Here is a 9499-nt window from a genome sequence, read left to right as displayed (position 1 = left end):
ACGGAACAAATTATAAAACATTGGTCTTACCAGACTGATGGAGATGTAAGATGTTGAACCACACAGTCACTGCCCATCGTTGGTGTAATGTCTGCTATTGTGAACGTGTCACAGTGAACATCCTCATTGTTTTCAGGAATGGAGGGAGGCATCAAAGCGGGATCAGTGCGGGTCTGAGAGCTGTATACTGTGGAGAGAAAGATTATGGTTAATGATTGGACTGAAAGCGGGTTCAGTGCGTGTCTGAGAGCTGTATACTGTGGAGAGAAAGATTATGGATTAATGATTGGATTGAAAGCGGGATAGGTGCGGGTTGAAGAGCTGTATACTGTGGAGAGAAAGATTATGGATCAATGACTGGACAGAAAGTGGGTTCAGTGCGGGTCTGAAGCTGAATACTGTGAAGGGAAATATTATGGATTAATGATTGGACTGAAAGTGGGTTCAGTGCGGGTCTGAGAGCTGTATACTGCGGAGAGAAAGATTATGGATTAATGACTGGACTGAAAGTGGGCTCAGTGCGGGTCTGAGAGCTGTGTACTGTGGAGAGAAAGATTATGGATTAATGATTGGACTGAAAGCGGGATCAGTGCGGGTCTGAGAGCTGTATACTGCGGAGAGAAAGATTATGTGTTAATGATTGGACTGAAAGCGGGATCGGTGCGGGTCTGAGAGCTGGATACTGCGGAGAGAAAGATTATGGATTTATGACTGGACTGAAAGCGGGATCAGTGCGGGTTCAAGAGCTGTATACTGTGGAGAGAAAGCTTATGGATGAATGACTGGACTGAAAGTGGGCTCAGTGCGGGTCTGAGAGCTGTATACTGTGGAGAGAACGATTATGAATTAATGATTGGACTGAAAGCTGGTCCGATGCAGGTCATCTATATACGTCTAACGTAAAGGGGACTGGAAGTTGTTGGCCTCGGAATGTTTTCCATCTCCATTCACCGTGTTTTTTTTTACCCTTGAGTGATAGCAGATGAAATGGATCAGCTCAGCCTGAATCAGGGTGTTCAGATTGAGCACCTGGAATATTTCCAGTCAAAGTGTTGGCAAGAGAGATATCACACACCGAATAACATAAGGGTGTCTTTTCTAAAATATTTCAAGCACTGTTTTGTCTAATTTCCTTTAATCACAGCATGAATTTCAATCAACCAGCAGTCTGTGACATCGCCGAGTGGAACGAAATTCAAAGTAGTGACAGAGAGCTGGTGACTCTGGGAGTTTAACTCACCGAGAGTGGAGAGATCACCGCCGGCACTTGTGAAGAGATCATCAGGACTACTGTCCAGCAACAAGTGACCATCCTGAGTGTCAATGGCTCCAGTCTCAACATCATCATAATGTCCCGGAACCAGACCTGAGAGGAAATAATGATTTTCACTGAAATTAAATGGTATCACTGAATACTTCGAATTATATTATTAGACGTCAGTCGACACGGGCCAGCCAGGGTAAACTGTGATCTTCAGCCGTAGTGCGATTAGAGGCTGGCGAATGATTCGACCGTGTCGTGTCACGATAGGCGAGTCATAGCTCATGCTATGTTTAAAATGCAGCCTGTAATCGATTGAAAGGCAGGGCCAGTGTAGGATATTTGTTGGGAGACTGACAACCTGCATGTTTGGCAGATGGCAGCAGCCAGAGCAAGGTTGGCGCCCAGGGTTTCGCATGCCTCCATGGAAGTGCTCCTCCAGGCAGCAAGGGCAAGGAGGGAAGCGCTTTTCCATCGGGACCGGAGGAGGAGGCCAGCGACGCAGGTGGGGAGGGCATGGCAGGAGATTGAGCAGGGAGTGAGCAGCCGTGAGGTAGTCCCATGTAAGAGGTTTCAGTGCAGGAACGGGATCAATGCCCTGATGTAGTATGACAAGGTGAGTGCAGTGCCTAACATTAATTTGACAGCCTTAAATGTCACAAATGATAAAAATTAAATTAGAGAATGGGTGCCCCACTCATTGGTTCAGATGTTCCTACACCATAGAGCACAGCTCAGTGCCCACCTTCTTGGAGAAGCACAATCTTCAGTGACACTACTGTTCCAACATTTGCAGGAAGCAGAGCCTCTGATGATAAGCCCTCTCTGGTGTGTAGCATCTTCTGCACTCAAGAAGCTGGTTGCGTGCGGCTGTGTGCCCTGCTCATCCACACTCTTTTCCAGCCTCATGATTATTGTCCCTGTCTGGGTGCTGCAGCCCAACTCCTGGGAACTGCAGCTGCTTCCATCTCTCATTCTCCTCCACAATGGGAGGCCTCAAAACCGGAGTGGCTTAGACCTATTGTAAATTGCTGCACTCACTTCTCAAGGTCTCCATTCTTTTTACTTGATGTAGGTAAGTTTCAAGTCGGAGAGGATGCTCATTCTAAATACCTCTGTTATGATCGCCAAGATTGGTCAGCCTCCAGATTGCCAATACCGCGATACAGTATCTCTCACCCTCCCTCCAGTGCCACAATGCTTTTCACAGCCAAAATTGACCTTCCTCTGACCTTCCCCCTCCTTATAGATGGCGAGTCTCTGAAAACTGTTGTCACCTTTCATTAAATTGTGAATGGTTTGGAAAATTGCCATGAATTGCCTGTTTATTGACTCAAATGCCTGCCCAGTGCCTTCAAGTGCAGCCTCCACCCACCAGCTCGGCCGATTCCATGAATATCACTTAACAGAGTAAATACGTCGGGCTTCCTTTGCACTGCTATCCAGCGGCAATTTCCCTCCCAGTCTGTCGCCACTGTGTGACAAAATTCTGCCCTCCGTTTTAAAGTCACATCTGTCCCATTGAATCACCCATTCAACAGACACACACATGTCACATTTCACCGCCCACGCAACAGTGTCAGAAATCACAATAATTGAATGTTTCATTCCATTAAAGTATTGGTTGCAATCGGTATTATTTTGCAGACATCCAAATTATTTCTCCATTTTTAAAAACTAAAATCCCTCAGCAAATCCCCATGTATTCCGCAGCATCATTTTACAGCGATTAAGTTCTGATATATTTAGTTGTTTATTTTAGATAACAGACTGCGTGATGGATTAAAAAAACGTGATGGTGACAAATGAAATTGTACCCACCCTGAATACTGGAGGAGTTCCCTTCAGGATTTTCTGATCCAGGATCTGTATCACCCAAACTGTGACTGGTGTAATATTCAATCTGATTGAGGGACTCAATGGAATCAGCAACTGTTAAGCACAAACATGGATGGTTATTGGAGAGATCGATTGGGACGTTCCAGCAAATAACATAATATCGTCATCATCTGGTGACAATGTCCTGGGACTTTGTATCTGACACGGTTGTGAAACATTTATCACAGGGACTGCAGTAGTTCAAGAGCAACTAGGAATGGACCATGAATGTTGGCTCATCCAGCGAGCAGTTAAAACAATACACAGTACAGCTGGTGGGTCAGATTTAAGACATCAGAGCAGAGACAATAGTGCAAAACATAATCAGTTAGCACAGTTTCTTAATCCAGAATCCCTCCATACTGTCCGTGTTTCTTTCCATTTCAGTGTCTCAAACGGATGGTGGTAGCTTTAAAACCGAACCCCACCCCGGATAATGAGGCAGAAAAGTGTAAAGAGTGCAAGGAGACGAATAACGGATTTGTTCTTTCCTGGTATTTTTTGCAACCTGAGAAATTAATCTCAATGGTTAAATTGCCATCCAAATATATCGCAAGACAAAACTTTTATCGATTTGCCAGTGTTGTTGCCCCAGTATTGTGAAACAGAATTTGTAGATTAATGTTAAACATCAGAATACAAAGTGTTAGGATATGTTTTTTGCAGAAACCACCGACTTCAGTTAAGGAGTTCCTGATGGAGACGTGTTTCTGATCCAGAAATCCAGTCACTTAGAGAAATAAACTGTGAGTCAATGTGACTGTCTCCTCCTGAGAGCAGTGACTATTTGTGGTCTAGCTTAAATGGAATAAAATGACATGATAGTTACAAACAAACAGAAATCACGTTCTTTAAGCAGCAGCAACGGGTGGAAATCTTACCAACCCCATTGCTAATCTTGCGATATGCACAGATAGAGACACACTCGCACTGTGATATGACTCCTTCACCTGGGGATAGCGAGCGGATTTCTGACAGTGTTCAGTCAGTAAACTGACCATTAACATGGGGTAGTTAAGTGGAAGTGACATTTGACTTGTGAACATTCGGCATGAAATATAAAACACAGACCTGAACGCCGGATCTGATAGGAATCCTTGCCAGGTGGAATATTCCCAATCTCTTCATAAATTGCTTGGTATAAACCAGCCGGTGAACCCTTGCCACTAGTGACAGAACCTGTCAGATGGAGGGTGGGAAGATGAAAGTTTAGTTGCAACCCACGAGCGTTGAACAGTAAATTATCTGCGAACACATCCAAATCACAGAGACGGAGAAAGTAAAGGGACAAAGTCTGGTACAGTGAATGCGGAGTAGTTTTGTTGTGCGTATTTTCGTGCATGTCTATGTGTCAATTTTACTGCATATCCCTATGTTCACCTGCAGCAGACTGAGGACAAATGTGTTGACTGAGGAAAAAATTTCAATTAAGTTTGTTAGAAGCGATCTCTCCCGAACAAAGCCATGCTGACTGTCCCTGATTAATGCCTGCCTCTCCAATTGGAGATTAATCGGGTTCCTCAAAATTGTTTCAATATTTTCCCTTGCACTGACGTTAGATTCACTTGCCTGTAATTACCTGGTTTACCCCTGCTAACCTTCTTGAATAATGATACCACATTCACTGTCCTTCAATCCTCTAGTGCATCTCCTGTGGCCAGCGAGGATTTGAAAATGTATGTCAAAGCCCCTGCTGGATCTTCCCTTACCTCACTTAACAGCCTAGGTCACATCTCATCTGGGCCTGGGGATTTTTCCATTTTAAGCCCGCTAAAACAACAAACACTTCCTGCCTTTCAATGCTAATTTGTTTAAGTACTTCACAACCCCGCTCCCTGATCTGTACACCGACATTGTCCGTCTCCATGGTGAACACAGATGAAAAGTAATCCATTGAAGCCGCATTTCCGTCCTCTGCCTGCACATTGCAGACGGCCATTTTGATCCCTAATCAGTCCCATTCTTTCCCTGGTTATCCTCTTGCCCTTGATATACTTTTAAAAAATGCATTGGGCGTTCCCTTGATCTTCCTCACCAGTGTTATTGCATGCCCCCTCTTCGCTCTCCGAATTCAATTTTTAAGCACCCCCTATACTTTCTGTACTCCTCTCTGGAGTCCGCTGTTTTTTAGCGCTCTGAATCTGCCAGTAGCCTCCTTTTTGCTCCTTATCCAATCCTCCGTATCCCTTGACACCCACAATATCCCTGGAATTGTTCGTCCAAACCTTCAACTCTATGGGAACATGTTAGCCCTGAACTCTCAATATTTCCCTTTTGAAGGTAAGAGCCAATGGGATCCAGGGCAATTTGACAAATTGGATCCAAAATTGGCTGAGTGGTAGGAAGCAAAGAGTAATGGTCGAGGGTTGTTTTATTGAGTGCAAGCCTGTGACCAGTGATGTACCACGGGGATCGGTGCTGGGACCCTTGCTGTTTGTAGTGAACATTAATCATCTAAACCTGAATATAGGAGGTATGAGGAGTAAGTTTGCAGATGATGCAAAAACTTGTGGTGTCGTAAATAGTGAGGAAGAAAGCCTTAAATTACAGGACGATATGGATGGGCTGGTAAGATGGGCAAGGGAGCAGCAAATTGAATTTAATCCTGTGAAGGGTGAGGTGATGCATTTTAGGTGGAGTAACAAGGCAAGGGAATATACAATGGATGGTAGTACCATAGGAAGTACAGAGAGTCAGAGGGACCTTGGTGTACTTGTCCATAGATCACTGAAGGCAGCAGCATAGAAAGATAAGGTGGTTCAGAAAGAATATGGGATTCTTGCTTTTATTAGCCAAGGCACATAATACAAGACCAGAAAGGTTATGATGGAGCAGCATAAAACGCTAGTTCGGCCACAGCTGGAGTACTGTGCACAGTTCTGGGAACTGCACTGTCAGAAGGATGTGATTGCACTGGAGAGGATGCAGAGGAGGTTCACCAGGATGTTGCCTGGGTAGGAGCATTTCAGTTATGAAGCGAGACTGGAAAGGCTGGGGTTGCTTTCTTTAGAACAGAGAAGGCTGAAGAGGGAATATGATTGAGGTATACAAAATTATGAAGGGTATTGATAGGATAGATAGGAAGAAAACTTTTCCCTTAGTGCAGGGGTCGGCAAGCAGGGGGCATCGTTTTAAGGTAAGGGGAAGGATATATCGAGGTGATTTGAGGGGAAAAGTATCACCCAGAGGATGGTTGGATTCTAGAACACATTGCTTGAAGAGGTGGTAGAGGCAGGAACCCTGACAACATTTCAGAAGTATTTAGATGAACAATTGAAATGCCATCGCATACAACACCATGGGCCAAGTGCTGGAAAATGGGATTAGAATAGATAGGTGCCTGATGGCCGGCAGAGATACGCTGAGCCGAAGGGACTGTTTCAGTGCTGAATAACTCTATTAATCTATGACTCTATGACCTGATCTCCTGCTTGTGATCGTTTGTAAACGACTGCCTGCCTAGTGAGGTTACAAGGCTCGATCTTATCAGCTTTAGGACTGTCTTGTTACAGAGCCTGTTCTGGTCGGGTCCTTTGCAGTGCTAGGCGCCTATGCTGTCCCAGCTACAGAATCTTTCTTTAGAGAGTGAGGTCTATTTCTATAGGAACTTTATATTATTATGAAAAGTGTCATTTATTAAGCGTCCCATTTCTTATAATAAATCAGGAGTGATTTGGATGGGTGAAATATGAGTGGAAGCGTCGTTTTGGAATGTTGAAGCACCGCTGGTGAATACAGAAGGTCCTATACAAGTATCACCTGTCAAATAACAGTCAGACACGGTTAGACAGCTCGATATTGGATGCCAAGAGCCGGAATCTGAAAGGCTGGAACTGATAACCAATGGATGAAGGAAGATTAACAGACAAATAAATAGTTGAATGCACAGCTTAAAAAGTTGAATTAAATTTCCGGATCCTTTGTTACAATAAGTAAATTCTTCCAGAGTTTCATGTATGATGTGCTGAACTCTCACAGTGAATGTGGACACTTCAAATCACTCTCCATTTTAAATGTCACATTTTACTAAATCCAGAGCACATTGAATGGAGAAAATCAGCAAAAAAAAAAAAATGTGTTTCTAACAAGGCCACTTGACAGTCCATAGAAATCTGCAAGGAACGAGAGTTCTGCATGCATATGACACAATATCTGGGATCTTTCGTTGGATCCGCGGGAAGATATGAACCTCACCTCTTCTGATTGACTTTTTCTGTATAACCACCATCAGTGAGATCAACACACAGAATAGCAGGACTCCGAAGCAGACCGCAACTAGGATGGAAGTAGTTTTATATCCCTGTTCTTAATGACAATAATACAGAAAGGTTTAACACATACACAGTCCGTCTTGCACAATAACATATTTACAAAAGGGAGTTAATAATTATATCCACTGCTTCCGGGCAATGAGTCAGGCTGAACATTCCGCAATATGTGTGGTGCACATTGCACCAGAGGGAAGTGTGAGCCAGTCTAAATTACAGAGACAGTGCCCCCATGTTTCTGATGAGAACACGACAGTTCAGGTACCGCCAGAATCTGGAATTAGCTAAATTTCAACCAGACCATTTGAAATATGCGGTGAGGAAAAGATATTCCAGTCAGTGAGAAAGTGCTCATAGCATCTTGAGAAAATGACTACAATACCAATTCAACTAATTCAAACCCTAACGCTGCGAGGAGACTAATAATGGTAAGTACCTGCAGATGTGGACGGGACAGCAATTGGAGGCACATCGAGCCCTGTGGAGTATATTGTACAAAAAGTTCAGGAGGATGAAATTTCAGCAATTTCCATTTAAATGATAAATACTGTTCTTAATTTCCCGAACTAGTGAGTCAATTTAACAAAACAATGAACCCTAACCCCACTCTCCAAACCCTGTCACCCTCACCGGAACAAATCACACTGGCATCTTCCTTGTGATCACAGTCAGACTGAGCCAGCGATGAAGAAGGACAGTCGGCCAGAGAAGATTCGCTTCCAGTGCATTTCACCTCATCCAGCCAGATAACACCGTCACCCTGGGAAAAAGTAGCTCCTCCTGGGGCCAAAAGAGCGTGACCACAATCCAGCTGTCTGCAGACAACATTGGCATCGGCCAGATCCCAGGAGTCATCACACACCGTGCCCCAGCTGTTATTGCACAATATCTCAACTTTCCCGGAGCAGTTGGTGTTACCTCCAAACAGGCGCAACCAATGTCCAGAATCTGGCAAAGAGAATCAATGGTTATTATTGTTAATGTGGTATAAGAAAGGAGTACATGTCAGATAGTTGGTATAATAAAGAGGAAGTAGCACCTGGTGAAAGCCCACGTTTACAATCATATTCTCGAATGCAGTCCTTTGATCTGTGGGGCTGCTCCTCAGTTACTTTTGCTTCTGTTGAGAAGAGAAACATGCTGACTGTATCACACACCAATGTTTGAAATGACACTAGCACATTTGGAGGTTTGTTGTGTTACCTGAACAAACAACACCAGCATCCTCCCTGTGTTCACAGTTGTGTTTACCCCACGGTTCTTTTTGACATTGCCAAAGGAACGATTCGTGTGAAATACATTCCATCCCATCAAGCCAAATGGGTCCGGATCCTTCTCCAAATGACTGAGCATAATAATCGATAGAACTGAGGGGACAGCACTCTAACTGTTTGCAGATCACTTCTGCATCAGGTCCATCAAGTGTATCCGAGCACACTGTTCCCCAGGTGCCATTGTAGAACACTTCCACTCTCCCCTCACAGCGATGCTTCCCATTCACCAGCCGCAGCTCTTTGTGCTCTGTCAATGACACAAGAAATATCCAGATAGTTAGATTGATAACTCGTTGTCTGTTCATACTGCACAGCTCAACACATGCTGCACCGGTTGTGTTCACTGATTTCCAGTAATTATTTCAGAAAAGCGACAGAAAAACACCGACAGCCCATAAAGTAATAAAGAATAATCAACACGGATTTCACAACAGAACGACAAACAACGTTATTGAATTCTTTGAAGAAGTTACAGAAAGATAACAGGGATAATGCAGTCGATGTAATATGCATGTTTTTTTTTCAGAAGGCCTCTGACAAGGATCATGACTGGGGTCAGAGCCTGTGAAGTCAAGAGATCAGTGGAAGAATGATAGGAAACCAGCTACAAAGCACACCGTCCGGGTACAATGTGGTAACCCAGAATGGTGGAAGTTGGGAAGTGGTGTTCCACAGGGCTGGGGTCACTGCTGCTCAACATTTACATAAACGATTTGGATTTAGACAAGGGAGACTTAATTTCAAAAGTTAAGAGGACAGCAATTTGGTGATATAGTTAACACTAAGAAAGACAGAGACAAAATACGGGAAGACGTTAA

At 44.0% G+C, this 9499-nt stretch overlaps 1 long non-coding RNA gene across 1 annotated transcript; it reads right to left on the bottom strand.

The window, feature by feature from the left end:
* Positions 1–7389: 7389 nt before the first annotated feature.
* Positions 7390–8230, bottom strand: LOC137381023 (uncharacterized). The gene is made up of 3 exons (XR_010977111.1): positions 8038–8230; positions 7844–7885; positions 7390–7444 (listed from the first exon to the last, which is right to left on the bottom strand). It is a non-coding gene; the product is annotated as an uncharacterized lncRNA (long non-coding RNA).
* Between the last annotated feature and the right edge of the window lie 1269 nt (positions 8231–9499).

The sequence above is a fragment of the Heterodontus francisci genome, chromosome 21 (assembly GCF_036365525.1).
Source record: "Heterodontus francisci isolate sHetFra1 chromosome 21, sHetFra1.hap1, whole genome shotgun sequence".
NCBI classification, from domain to species: Eukaryota; Metazoa; Chordata; class Chondrichthyes; order Heterodontiformes; family Heterodontidae; genus Heterodontus; species Heterodontus francisci.
This window is presented reverse-complemented; position numbering and strand designations above follow the sequence as displayed.